Source organism: Siphateles boraxobius, unplaced genomic scaffold, assembly GCF_051911475.1.
Source record: "Siphateles boraxobius isolate OS27281-9 unplaced genomic scaffold, OSU_SipBor_1 31, whole genome shotgun sequence".
NCBI classification, from domain to species: Eukaryota; Metazoa; Chordata; class Actinopteri; order Cypriniformes; family Leuciscidae; genus Siphateles; species Siphateles boraxobius.
The window spans coordinates 5,688,891-5,704,324 of NW_027508931.1; the positions used below are offsets into that span (position 1 = coordinate 5,688,891).

The window sequence follows — 15,434 nt, forward strand, 5'->3', positions numbered from 1 at the left end:
GGGACTGGATGTTTCGGATGCTGTCTTCTTTCCCGTCCATAATGAGAGTGATTTATTTTTCCCTTTGTCATGGTGCACTGATATATATAGTCTCATATCTTGTCTGACTTTGCTGAGATCCAATTCCCTCTTCTCTAAACTTCTTCCTAATGCATCGCTAAACATTGTTGATATTGAAGAGATAGTTTTTCAGCCTCACAGCTGTTCGTGAGCAGATTCACAATCAAATACAAAACTGTCTTTTCCCTCTGCATTATAAAACACTTTTTAAAATTTTTTTTAGCTGTGAAAACTGCTATAACCCGTCCCCCCCGTCCCCCACCCACACACACACAAACACACACACACACAAACAAAAGCGTCTGCACAGTAAATACATTTTTTATATTGATTGTGAAAATGAATTGAAATGTTATGTATTTGCCATAGAAAATACAGAAAAGTTAATTTTTTTTAAAATGCACAAATCAACTTGAAAAATGGTGGAAATATCTATAATACTTCAGATTTTTAAAAAAAAAAAAATCATTCAATCATATTCGACAGTAACCAGTGATGCCTATATAAACTGTTGGACATTGTTAGTGGACAAATACAAAAAAATGTAAACCTGTCAAAGTCCACAGAGACAGAGAGTAGCCACTGCTGAAGAAACACCCAGAAAAAAAAATTCTGAAATGTACCATCCTTGTTTAGGCAAAGTTTGAATGACAGGTCGGGGAACGATGCCTTTGGTTGCATTAATGATTTTGTGACAGTACAGGACTATATCTCATCCCCTCAGACCCAAAAGACAGATCCTCGGTTCAGAGAGTTGCTTTATTTTGGGACTGACCCACTGGCCCATAGCGTCTGTTCCACCTGATGCTTTTCTGCAAGACGGACCAATTGACTACAAACAGCTTGGGCTAATACCAAAGCTTTCTCTGTCTGTATCGCTGTCTGCTCACTGTCTCTCTCTCTTTCACTCATCTGTCTGACCTATCATTTTCAATAGCATAAATGCTGTATGTATAAAATATGTGTTGAAGTCACAATTTCAAACAATAGACAAAAGACACTTCATATACTAGCTCATATATATATATATATATATATATATATATATATATATATATATATATATAAAATGAAAAAATAATATAGCAATTAAGTGGCCAACCACAAAAAGTCACAATGAGTTATGCAAGTATGCCTGGGAACTTTTAATAACTTTTTGCCAGCATGGTCTGAAGATTATTAGACAATTTTGGTGAAAATGGGACGAAGTTCTAAACCACTCTAGGACCAGTTCTAAAATGTATTTTTTTTCCGTAAAAGTCCAAAATTTCATGATGGAAAATTATGTCATAACAGTCCAATCGTCTTGAGCCAAGGAATCAGAGGGGAAAAAAGATTTTTACAATTTTTACTGAATTACTTGCTGTTCAAAAGTCATTAGCATAAATGTAAGTGCAAATTTGGACAGTGGCGCTAGAGGGAATGAGATAGAGTCCAAAATTGTTGTGGCTTTTGTTCAGACTGTCAAATTTCACAACATTGTCTATGGGCTGGCATAGACTCAGAAGCCGAATAAATTATTGTTCTCTCTTTCTCTACTCTTCTGGATTTTACTTTTGCTCTAACTTGTAAACTGTTGTATTCTGTACTTGGCACTGTGTAAAAAATATTGTTGACTCTTGTGATAAATTGCTTGCGCTGTTCCTGATTTGTACTGTAAGTCGCTTTAGATAACATAATCTGCTAAATGCCTGAAGGTAAATGCAGTAAAGTTATAATAAGCATAGATATCAGATAAAACACTCTTAACTTTTAAATGTCAATATTTTCAGACCTTTAGCAAAGTTGAAAACCACCAAGCATTTCATGCATTTGGTTAGACTTTTGATCTAAAACAACTTAGATTGCACAGTATATATTTTATCATGTTGTGCATTCCCTGGAAATCCAGGCTTTGATATTACCATGCTCTACAGCAATTTCTACCTAACTGCACACTTGAGGTGCACTGTCTGCATTCCCATTGGAAGTCATTGAATTTCAGTTAAACTCTGCTCAACTCTATTGCATCGCCTTCAAGTACTTTTGCACACTGCAACCCAAATCACTAGCTCTTACCGAAAATGAACAATTTCCGGTAGTTTCTGGCTACTCCATCTATTCTAAAGCTTATTTGGCAAAGTATAAGAAAGAATTCACAGAGTAATTAGCTAAGCTTTGTGATTATGACTATTAGAATTGCTGAAGTACTGTATTAGGAAATGTATTAAATAGTTAATATATCTCCAAAGACTCTTTAAAAAAACAATGAAGTACCAAAGCTGAGATTCAGGAGGTAAATGGGGATGTGATCGGGAGGGTGTCTGAGTCAGAAGGGAAAGCACAGTGGGGGTGTGGACTCTGTGGTTGCTCACTGCAGTGGTCACAGACTCTGAGAAGACACACAAGACTAGAGCAGATGTCTCTTTTCACACATGCTGAGATATTAAAGCTTCGGAACAAAGACCTATAGGAATAAAACAACTTATACAAGCGTACTGTAACAGCACATTAACTTTCTAAAAAATGCATATTAAGCTTGTTCAATTCATCAATGCTTCTAAATGTTCTATTTTGAGATGCAGAATGACCAAAAAAAAAAAAGAAGTTTTAGACACTTTAGAAGTCACACTTAAGAATGTCACTGCATTGGATGCAAAATGAATGACACATGATGCTAACTGGTCTCAAAGTGAATTTTAGTTGATAGTCATGTTAACAATTGATTCCACTAACATTTGATGCTCTCTCTCTCTCTCTCTCTCTCTCTCTCTCTCTCTCTCTCTCTCTCTCTCTCTCTCTCTCTCTCTCTCTCTCTCTCTCTCACGCACGCACACACGCACGCACGCACGCACGCACGCACGCACGCACGCACAAGCACGCACGCACGCACGCACGCGCGCACACACACACACACACCAAATGTTGGGTTTTCATGTTTTATGGGGACATTTCATAGACAATAATTTTTTTATAGTAAAGAAATAGTAGTTTTTAGTAAAAAAGCTATATTCTGAAATATTATTAGAATTTAATAGTTTTCTATTTCAATATATATATATATATATATATATATATATATATATATAAGTAATTTATTCATGTGATTGCAAAGCTGTCTTCAGTGTCACATGATCATTCAGAAATCATTCTAATATGCTAATTTGGTGCTCAAGAAACATTTCTTATTATTAATGTTGAAAACAGTTGTGCTGCTTACAACTAAAACAACAGCAATAAACTACTTGTTTTGGAAAAATGTACTTGAATACTTGAGTGCTTTAATTGTACTGCCATGATTCTTTGAGACAAAATTCATGAAAAGGATGGCGTGAGGACGATTAGTACAATAAAATGATTTACTCACGCTCAAGCCATCCTAGGCCATCCTAGTTAAATTAAAAAATGTCCTGGCTCCTCCAAGCTTTATAATGGCAGAGAATGTAGGATATGATTTTGAAGGCCAAAAAAGGTGCATCCATCCTTCATAAAAGTACTCCACATGGCTCTGGGGGTTTAATAAAGGCCTTCTGAAGCGAAATGATACATTTTTGTTAGAAAAATATCCATATTTAAAACTTTATCAACTAAAATAACTAGCTTCCGACAGATGGCAATACGCATCAATTTACAGCGAAAGAGTAACCCTTGACCTGACGCATGATGCTTTGACGAACGCGGTAGCGCAGAGGATAGAGCAAAACAAAACACCGGTCACAAATTAGTTTCTAAAGTCTAAAATTAGTATTTTTAAAGAGAAATGTCAGAGGAGCTTGAGTTTGTTGCCCAGTCCTATTTGTTTGAAAAACGAGAAGCTTACGCTATTCCTACATCCTACGTCATACATCATCAAGTGTTCCTCTTTTGGTAAGTCAACTTGCAAAGGCCATCTGCCGGAAGCCAATTATTTTAGATCATAGAGTTATAAATGTGGATATTTTTCTTACACAAACGCATCGCTTTGCTTGAGAGTGCCTTTATTAACCCAATTTATCACTTTTATCATGGATGGATGCACTTTTTTGGGCTTCAAAATATCATCCTCCATTCATTGCCATTATAAAGCTTGAAAGAGCCAGGACATTTTTTGGTCATGGTATATTTTTTAATATAACTCCGACTGTATTCGTCTGAAAGAAGAAAGTCATATACACCTAGGAAGGCTTGAAGGTGAGTACATCATGGGGTAATTTTCATTTTTGGGTGAACTATCCCTTTAACAAGGGAGACAATTGATCTGCAATTAAAGTCAGGCCCTCTTGCTTCACAGGAAGCTCAGCTGGAACCTGACAATGAGTAGCCGATTAAACCTGCAAGTCCCTCTAGAACAAAAGCCTCTAATTAGCCTCCTGGGTTCCCTTTAATGAGAAACCTGGAGTGAAGGAACTCTCTAACTCTGCTTTGACAATGCCTAGACCATCCTTTCATCAGTTTATAATACTGAATCAAGGCCTGGCATCATTCTTTACGTCAAAGTCCCCTTTAGTTTGAAGAGAGGATGCGTGATTAAGCTCTATTTCCCCCTTGAAAGCCGCACAAGTGGACATGACAGGAGTTGTGTTATTAGAGATAAGGATGTTCTTCCAACAGCATTTCAGACTTCAAAGTCCAGAGACAAATCAGATGGTGTAGTGTCTGCAAAAACCAATCAGTGTCAATTTAGGCCAGCAGACAGGGGATGATAATTTAAGAGTGTGCAGCCCTTTCCTGTGTTTTTCTGTCTTATTAGCTTGATAAAGCAACCAACCAAAACACTTGCTCTCCACAAGCCCAGGACAATCTACAACAGGCAACACCTACACCTTTTCCTAGTTTCGCAAGTTTCTTTGATTTCAAAAAGCAAATCCACCCTCCTTTTATCTTATGGCCCTTGAGAGCCAGAGGAGGTGGAAGGATGTTTAGACTGTTGAGATGGCAGAGTGAGTTTGTCAAGAGAAGAAGTATAGAAACCAAAGCTGTGGATGGTAATAACTGTGAGGTCCTTGGCTTTCTGATCTCATTATGGCAATATTATAGCTCTTGAATATAGCTCTTGAGGGCCCTTGAACATCTTCATTCTTCTTCAAAGTACTGTATAGTGCCAGAGAGGAACTGATGGGAAGAAACACCTCTCTGCCGACATCTGTCCCTCACTTTGAGTTCTCCTCTAAAAGAAAAGTCTCTAAATTGGAGAGCACCAATTATGGACAATACAGTGCCACAGGCAAGTATCTGTGGACTTCCCTTAACTGTTACTCTTCTCTGAACCAATTGGTAAAAAAATTATGAAATCAAAAAAAAAAAAAAGTGAAATTCTGAACGGTACAAAGAATATTACAACAAGCTTTCCTTTCACCTTAATGGTATTGCAGTCATAAGATGATCACCACATTCACAAAACATTCCTATAATAAATGAATATTTTATAGACCAATATTTTTGTTATACTTAAGAAAAAAAGTTCTTAAGGAAATATTTAAGAATATAAATATACACTTTATCAAATTAAAATGTATCTTAAGATTTTTTTTATATAGGCTCATAATATCTTTCTTTCCCTGGAGGTTTGACCAATTCTAATACACTGGCTACAACAATAGCAAAGATTTGACCTTAAATTATCAAGGACTTCACAACAATCTCTGTGCAAAACTAGGGCAGGTGTGGAGGCCGAATACTAGAAAACAGCATGTTATCCAAACAAGTGCCTCGGAGCTAGATTGGTAGCACTGGAGCGATGAATACAGTTCCTCCCTCCACAATGCTGATGTTCAAAGGTCTCAGCGGTATATGCTAATGCTCCAAGCAAACCTCTCATGCATACATAAAGAGCCTTTTATATTGTGCAGCAACATTCCTGATAATACATTGCCTGCCCTAAATGACAAGAGAACATCAGCAGATGAGTTTTTAAATTAAATGCAAAGACGTGGGCAACTGTGACATAACATGAAAGCACAGCATGTGACAACAGCATGATGCTTCTTAGAGGAGTGGTATTGAGCTACGTGACATTATTTTTGTTTCCAGGGGATATTTAACGGTGATACTGTATGTCTAGAGGCAGGAAGATGTGCCCTACATAGGAGGCTTATTCAATAAGACATATTCCTCATGTAAAGGAGGGAGCAAATTCCCTCAATAAGCCGCAAGTTGAGAATTTTTTTTGCCTTATATGTACGGTGGCCGAGCGAGCTCAACGTGTTGCCATTGAAGAAAACACATGAAAAAAAAAAAAAAAAAAACATCATCAAATTAAGAAATCATCTTCATCAGTCTGACAACACATGTGCTGCAAATACTCACAATGCAACCAAATACAGAAACGTGTTGCAAATACTCACATATATACATATACACATACATACATACATATACACAAATATATATATATATATATATATATATATATATATATATATATATATTTGTGTGTATGTATGTATGTATGCGTGTATGTATATGTATATATGTGAGTATATATATATATATATACATACACACATACATACACTCACAACGCACATATGATCAGGATGTTAAAACTCACCTTTTAGTTCATGGACAACACCACTGACGAGTAGCCAGTTGTGTGCGTTGTGAGTATTTGCAGTGCGTTTCTGTATTTGGTTGCATTGTGAGTATTTGCAGCATGTTTCTGTATTTGGTTGCATTTCTGTATTTGGTAGTGTTGTGAGTATTTGCAGCGCATTTCTGTATTTGGTTGCGTTGTGAGTATTTGCAGCGAGTTTCTGTATTTTGGTTGCATTGTGAGTTGCAGTGTGTTTCTGTATTTGGTTGTGTTGTGAGTATTTGCAGCGTGTTTCTGTATTTGGTTGCATTATGAGTATTTGCATCACATTTCTCTATGTGATTGCATTATGAGTATTTGCAGCACATTTCTGTATTTGGTTGCATTTCTGTATTTGGTAGTGTTTGTGAGTATTTGCAGCGCATTTCTATAGGCTATTTTGTATGTGTGAGTATTTGCAGCGAGTTTCTGTATTTTGGTTGCATTGTGAGTTGCAGAGTGTTTCTGTATTTGGTTGTGTTGTGAGTATTTGGAGCGCATTTCTGTATTTGGTTGTGTAGTGAGTATTTGCAGCACATTTCTTTATTTGGTTGAATATCTGTATTTGGTAGTGTTGTGAGTATTTGGAGCGCATTTCTGTAGGTTATTTGGTTGCGTTGTGAGTATTTGCAGAGCGTTTCTGTATTTTGGTTGCATTGTGAGTTGCAGCGTGTTTCTGTATTTGGTTGTGTTGAGAGTATTTGCAGCGCATTTCTGTATTTGATTGCATAGTGAGTATTCGCGGGCACGTTTCTGTATTTGGTTGCATTAGCCGCTTTCCGACCAAGTAGTTACAGGTACTTAGTTATAGGAACTTTCCACTTCTAAACAGTTCTAAGAACTACTCTCCCCCAAACTCGGTTTTGTTGTTTGCGTTTGCAAATACCCCTCCTGGTAGGAGGGGTAAGGGAGTGATGCAGCACGGCGATGGTCTTTATGGCGTCATCACTAGACGTAGCGCGGCCACATACAACAAAAACAAACCAGCATGGAGGAGGCTATCGGAATGTTCCTATTCTGCCTTGCCGGGACCTTAATAACGTACGAACGGCGGCGTTTAAAGACTATGCTTGAGTTCTGTACAGAGAAACATAGAAGACGAAGGCTCCAGCGTAATATGATCTTAAGTAATATGATGGAAGAAGATAGAAGAGCAGAGCACAGGAGGCAAACAAAACGACGGATAAGTTTAGCTAGCATTGGCAATTAGCTGGTTGAATGCGTTGAATTGCTAAAACACACAGCCGGTATGGCAGACAGTGCGCTGCAAGTTCCGTGTTGACAGTGGGCGTGACTTATAAGTTTAACTGATCAACGTAGACCTAGGGAAAGTGAACTAAAAAAGTCCTCGCTCTAGACTAGGTACTGAAAGAGTTATAGGAACTACGGTCTGAGGAACTAAAAAATCCCCAACTTAATCCGGTCGGAACACGAGAAAAAAAGGGTTATAGGAACGTTAGGTCCTAGGAACTGCAAAAATCCCTCCGGTCGGAAACCGACTATAGTGAGTATTTGCACAATTGAGTGTGTTGTCGAACTGAAGAAGATGTTTTCTTAATTTATAGGTGTTTTTGAATTTGTGAAAACAATACATGTGAATTTGTTTTCTTCAGTTGCAGAGTGTTGAGCTCTCTCGCAGCGTGTGGAGCTCTCTTGGCCGAATACAACTACTACTTGACACACAAATATTTACATAATATTTGACTCTATGAAATAATAAAATATAATTAAATTAAATCTAATCAGGAAATCCATATCCAATCCCCGCTCTAGCAAATGATCACTGAGGCAAAACAGGGAAAAAAACATGTAAACTTTTAAACACAAAAATATGTGTAAATTTCATTATTATTTTGTCTTGTGGAATATATGTAAATCACTGTTATGCAGCTTGTGGCAACAAAGAAAAAGAAAAAAAAAAGAAGAAAAAAGGACAAGGGCTATACGAACATTAGAAAATAGGGATAAGAGCTAACTTTCAACAGATAACCAACCTCCCATAGGAAAAAGGACATAAACATGGTGGGTGGATTACACACACATACACACTCCCTGAAGAGTGATGGAATGGGTGAATATCTGCTGGCGCAGTAGGGAATGAAGGAACAGAAGAAAAGTCAGCCTGTGTCTCACACCGAAACAACTGATTAGGTCCTCTAAATGACGGCACCTCTTCCCATGTTGAAATAGCCCAGTCCCTCCATCTCCACGCTTCTGAGCATGGTGCAGTTCCAGCAGGTGTTGTAAGGACTTGAATCATTAACCCCAGGCTGACAGACAAGACTTAGCCCACCAGGCTCAGAAAAGTGTTGCACTTCACCAGCTCCACACCACTCCAGTGAGTCTGCAACTTCACACAATGGGAGCTGCAAAATTGATCCATTTACTCAAACTCAAGGTTAGAGGTTGGACTGATTGTTACAAACTGATACTGTAAAATTTGAGTTTGTGTTCTGGACTTAAAGGGATAGTTCAACCAATAATGAAAATTCTGTCATCATTTACTTACCCTCAAGCTGTTCCAAATTCAGCAGAAGAACGAAATTCAAACAAGTTTGGAACAACATGCTTGCATTTTTGTTATTAAGCAACATAAGTCAAATCTACAGGCTACATGGCATGAAATTGGTCTTTGTTCCTCAAAGATAAATGGAAAAATCTGAAAAAAGAAATTTCGATGGAAATTAAAACTTTTTAAAAAATCCATTAACTTTATGTTGATTACTGATCAATATTTTAGCACTAGTAAACTGCACTACAACATTCAGCCACAAATGGTGAAAAATACCAAACTTCAATAAGTACTAGTACAAAGAATTTCAGCAAGATTTTTTTAAAGGAATTAATATTTTTATTCAGCAATGATGCAATACATAGGTGCCAGTAAAGTCTACACATTGTTAAAAATAAATTTCTATTTCATTATAAATGCTGTTCATTTGAGCTTTCTATTAATCAAAGAATTCTGGAAAAAAAAAACGTTTCCACAAAAATATTAAGCTGCACAACTGTTTTCAAAATTGATCATAAGAAGATTTTTTTATTGAGCACCAAATCAGCATATTAAAAGGATCATGTAACACTGAAGACTGGAGTGATGGCTGTTGATAATTTCACAATATTACGGTTTTGCTGTATTTTTGATTAAATAAATGTAGCCTTGGTGAGCAGAAGAGATTTCTTTTAAAAACATTTAAAACATTTTACAGACCCCAAAACTTTTAAATTATAGTATATGTAAAGAATAAAAGCAAAGACATGTTGTCTCCCATTTTCATCAGGGCTTTACAAAACAAAAATAAATTAATATGAGGGTTAGATTGACATGGGGGTGAGTAAATGATCTCAAGAATTTAATTTAGGTGAACTATTCGTTTAACATGTAGTCATACATGTAAACACACATGGGAAGAAAACAGACTACACGTGCACACAGACTAAGCTACATCAACTCTGTCTCCACCTAGTCCTATCTGCACTCTTTTCTATCAGTTCAGCATCTTCTCATTTTCCCTCTCCCTTCTATCATTCTTGTTCAATCAACACCCTCCAATTCTCTGTGGTCACCGGTCAGACAGAGAGAGAGAGATAGAGAGGCAACACTTATCTGAGCCCTTGAAATAAAGACATGGGACTCCAGTCTAGATCGATAGCAAGTTAGTGACCAGTGTGACTTTCATGTCATGCAATCATCGGACAGATTGCCACAGAATAGGGAGTCTGTGATAGACTATATCTGCCTAGAATACCAGGGAAACACAGGCGGTGGAAAACACAACACGGTACATACAGCCGTACAGACACACAAAAGAAAAGCATACTGTTAACACTGTTTGAAGCACTGACACAAGTCCTCACCATATAATATATCAAAGACAAATATTAGTCTAAAAGAGTGTGTAAAAGACAAGCTTTTCTATCGACTCAGAGAAAGATAAAGGGATAGTTCATCCATCCATTTTTCACATAACCTCATGTTGTTCAAAACCTCTATGACTTTTCATATTTTTCACATTGCGTTATTTTTTGAAGAATATCCTAGTCACTATTTTAAATAGCCTATAGTGAAAATAAATGAGTACTTGTGGTTCTAAGCTTTAAAACAGGGGTCTCCAACCCTTTTTTCATTTGAGAGCTACTTTTTAAAAAATATAGTGGCCGAGAGCTACTCATGTAGGCTAATACAATACTTAAATCTCTTAAATAATGTCTCATAACTCTCATATTAACAACAACCTAACCTGTTTTAGACCTAAAAGAGTTTTTGTAGGCCTATATATGTCACCCTTAAATGTCAGAGAAAAGAACAGAATCAGAGATTAATTTTTTTAAAGAAAATTGTACTTTGCATATTATACTATAAAACACATAATTATAGTTGATTTTATAGTGCATCTTAACTAGAGATGAAATGGCCTGAAAATTTCATTTCATGATTATAGTGACCAAAATGATCAGTTATCACAGAATCCTGTTCAAACAGTACTAATACTACACAATAAAATCCATTCACCAAGGTTTATGTCGAAAACCAGCAAATAACAAATATAATTAGAATTCATTTGCACTTTTTGTTTACATAAACAAAATAACAACATTAAAAATAATGGTCAGATTTTGGAGGAGTGTCTTGCGACATGTTGTCTACTAACATGTAGCCTACAAGTTCAAATAAAGTTTTGACAAAAAAAGACTTATAAAAAGCTCGCATATTTCAGCCTTTAAATCATTTTTATAAAAAGAATGAGTCAAAAAAGATAAATTACTGACGTTCACAATGCACATTAGCTTATCTTCCATTATTAATAGTAAAATTCGGTCCGATTTTCCCGTGGCGTCTGTCATTGCTATGCAACCATGCACTGTGCTCTCCACAATGACAAAGAAGTTTTTGTAGCTAATGGATTTTTCATCTTGCTGCGCATGGAAAAAATGAGTGCGTCGCTTCAATTATGAGCTTCCAACATTTGAAAAAACGAACTTGAACGCGCAAAAGATGCGATATGTGAACGCCCCCTTGGTGAGCTACCTCCAATCAGGCCACGAGCTACTGGTAGCTCGCGAGCGACGTGTTGGAGACCCCTGCCATAGACCATTGGCAACCGCAATGCTTGCTCCACAGATGAGGCATACAGCTTTATCTTTAACACTAGTGGAGAGGAATTCTGTCTCCCACTCCTCGTTAAAATAATAAGTCTCATTTTTTGCATGACCTGCATTGTCAGCCATAATTAATCTTTTTTTTATTTTTTATAGTTCAATTTATCTTATGTATAAATTTATCGGTCTGCCCGCGACCGCCTCAACTCACTGAAGTTACGTTACGTTTTTTTTTTAAACGTACTCGACGTGCAGATTCTAAATATTTTTAATTATTTTATTATGTTTTAATGGTATATGAAATGTTACCATTAGTTATTTTCTTATTTTATGCCATCATCATAAATAATAATTTAAAAAAACTAAATGAAAGACAATTCAGGCTATTTTTAGAACGTGCTCGGCGGGCGACTCAGAGACTCCATGCGGGCTACCATGTGCCCGCGGGCACCATGTTGGAGACCACTGCTTTAAAATAACAATAAAAGCAACATAGAAGCATCATCAATATGGTGCCTAAGTTTTGTGTGCGATATTCCAGGTCTTTTAAAGTCATTCAATAACTTGGGAGAAAATTTGAGAAAATAGCCAGGCTAGTGTTTTTTTTTTGCTAGTTTCAGCCCGACGCAGTTATCATTTTCACGTCCTGCGCCATGTTGTTTAAATAGCAAATGCATTTGCACCTATTTGTGCGCCCATGGACGTGCTGGTCGGAAAACAAGGTGTGTTCAGGTGCATTGTTGGCGCTAGAGTTCTCAACGGGCCGGGATGGCCCGACAAACCCGCGGGTTCGGGTCGAAAATATAAGCAAATGACTCGGGTTGGGTCGAACCTCGGGCTTAATCTTTTCCGCTCAGAAAAAAAAAACATTTATTAATCATCGCTGCTGTTCACCGTGAAGAAAGTCTGGCTGCTGCGTGCAACGTGCATCGCGGGGGCAGACCTGACGCCGCTGCGTGCACGCCTTTAGCCTGGAGAAGAAGATGGAGTTGGTGAAAAGTAAACTTGCCGAAGGGGAATTAACCATCGCTACTACAGGAGTGGGAAAATCAGAGGTCTGGAAATTGTTTGGAGTGGTGCTGGATTCTGATGGAAATTCTACAGGTTATGTGCAATGCTCAAAATGCAAGGTGCTGATGAAATATGACAGCAAAAAAACGGTCGTCCAGAAGATTTTTATTTGAGGCATATTTAGTAGCCTATATAGCCTATTTATATATTTAAAGTTTGTTTCAGTTGTTTGTAGGCTATTGTTAAAAGACGTGAACATTAAAGGTTGATTTGAATTCCTGTCTGCTTGTAATGATAATACGTGTATGAGAAAAAAATAAAAACAAAATCGGCGTCGGGCCGCGGGCCGGGTTCAGGCAGATAAGATGTTGATGTGTCGGGTTACATCGGGTCCGGGCTTTAAAAGCCATGGGCCGGGTCGGGTTGTAATTTTCAGGCCCGTTGAGAACTCTAGTTGGCGCGTTGCTATTTTGAGGCAATTTAAATAGACTGCGCCATTGACCAACAAAAACCTGTTGTAAAGTCAATGCCGCAGTTTTTTTTTAGTTTTTTTTAAAGTGATATGCGCCTATAGGCGGGTCAACAATGCTCGTCCACTCTGCTTATTACACACACAGGGAAGCGCAGCAGCACACAAACTAGCTAAATATTAAAAATAAGACGATTACGATGAAAAATATTAATATTGTGTACATAAAGATATGGAGGAATCCGGCTTGTCGTGTAGATGATCTGCTTGCACGCTTTAACCTTGCGCACAAGCAGATTAGTTTCCTCTCTGGAGAACCATTCTGTCTTTCCACTTGCAAATTCAGCCATGTTAATAGCAACCCGCCATGGTGCGAGCACAACTGTTTTTGTAAGGGAATGGGAAATTATTATCTGATTGCTTTATTGCATGTTACGCCCAAAACACACCGATTACTCATTAAGAGAATAGGGACAACTCTTTTAGACCATTTTTCCCATTATTAAACTAGCAAAAGTGGATTCGGACACGCCCTAAGTGCACTTACGCCGTGCATTTTAGACCATGTGGTTAGATAGTTAAAATAGGGCCCACAGTCAATATTCACTGATTATTGTCACCTATTGAGCTGAACACGAAAACCAAATCCTTCAAATTGGTTTTGTCAACTGGATGAAATGCAGTGTTGTAGTCAAGAAGACCAAGCCCAAAAGCCATATTTTCATTAGTGCACAAGTCATATGAATCCCTTTAATTTAAGAGTTTATTAAGAGATTTGGGTGAACACTCCGTTTAAAGTCGGCATGAAGTGGAAGTTGCGATAATCTTTCCTTCATTGTGATGTATATCTGAATGAAACGGCCTCAGGAATGAGAAAAAACAGTAGGACGGGACTTGATTTCGTAGGAAGTTGGGTGTTGCCAACTAACTGGAGGCAGATCTGAATGGCAGTTTGCAGTCAGTTGTGGAGGATATTTAGTTCCGCCCAGAAATACGTCATGAAGATGTTGTTTGGAGGGGGAGGAAATAGTGTTTTTGAATAAAGATTATGAATGCGCATGAAATAAAAAAATAAAAATAATGATGTGTAAATCATAAATCATTTATACTAAACACTGCATAATTCTTTAAAAAAATTAAATAGCTCATTTTGATTTCATTGTGACTTTAATTACCCCTAAAAATAAGATATCCTTTTTCCAATAAGAGAACTCAGTTGAACTAGTAAACGGAGAAAGATAATGCAGAAAGTGACCTCAAAGTAAAACTTATTTTTGGACATTTGACATTTATTTAAAAAAAATAAGCCTCTGGTCTGCATTTCAAATGTCTACATCTCAATGCAAATAACAACTCTGAAATATGACACATAGCCGCAAGTCACCGTAACCTTTTCGAAACCACAGCAAACAATGATTAATAACTTATTACGAGTATGAAATAAAAAAAAATCTAACCGTTATCGATCTTAAGTTAAACTTGGATTTGCATATATACTCAGATTGATGTCTGGGCTGTGGCATTCTTATATGTTTTTGCTCTTCACCTGCGTTGATATACTCCTCAAACGAAGCCACTTGCATTTCTCTGGCCTCACAATCTAGCTTTCCTCACGATCACAGAAAGCAATTTAGCCTAAAATCAACATCTCTCACACTCCCCAATTCCCTCATGTGAGACAGAGATAGAGAGAGAGAAAGAGTGTGAATTAGGGAGGGTGGTGATGACAGGAGGACTGCTCAGAGTCAACAGTGCCGCACATACATACTCTGAAATGAGCACATCTCATCCAGACCTTGTGACTAAATTATATGTGAAGAGACATATATATATATATATATATACCTCCTACTTTTTTAAGTATTTGAAATTGCTAAATGTTACTAGGCACTAGTATTTTTAAACAGTTTCCAACTAGGACTTATTGTGCAAGATTCATTAACGTTCAATATTATGCATTCATTTGATGGTATTCATAAACAATATATATATACACACACACACACACACATACTTCTACAGCTGTATTTTTATTAACTAACATTAACAAAGATTAACAAATACAAATAAATTTGTTAAATGTATTGCTCATTGTTAGATCATGTTAGTTAATACATTAACTAATGTTAACTAATGAACCTTATTGTAAAGTGTTACCCAAAAAAAAAAAAAAAAAGAGTAGTATGGTTGTGTGCTATTTCAAACACAGGGATGTACATAGAGAGAGGAAAAGTGCATTTAGCCCTTACTGATTCCCCCTTGAAA

The 15,434-nt window shown here is 37.1% G+C and overlaps 1 protein-coding gene across 2 annotated transcripts in view; it reads right to left on the reverse strand.

Annotated features, from left to right (window-relative positions):
* Nucleotides 1-15,434, reverse strand: part of cdh13 (cadherin 13, H-cadherin (heart)) — a 426,287-nt gene that overhangs the window by 19,007 nt on the left and 391,846 nt on the right. The gene's annotated exons all lie outside the window — the stretch shown is intronic.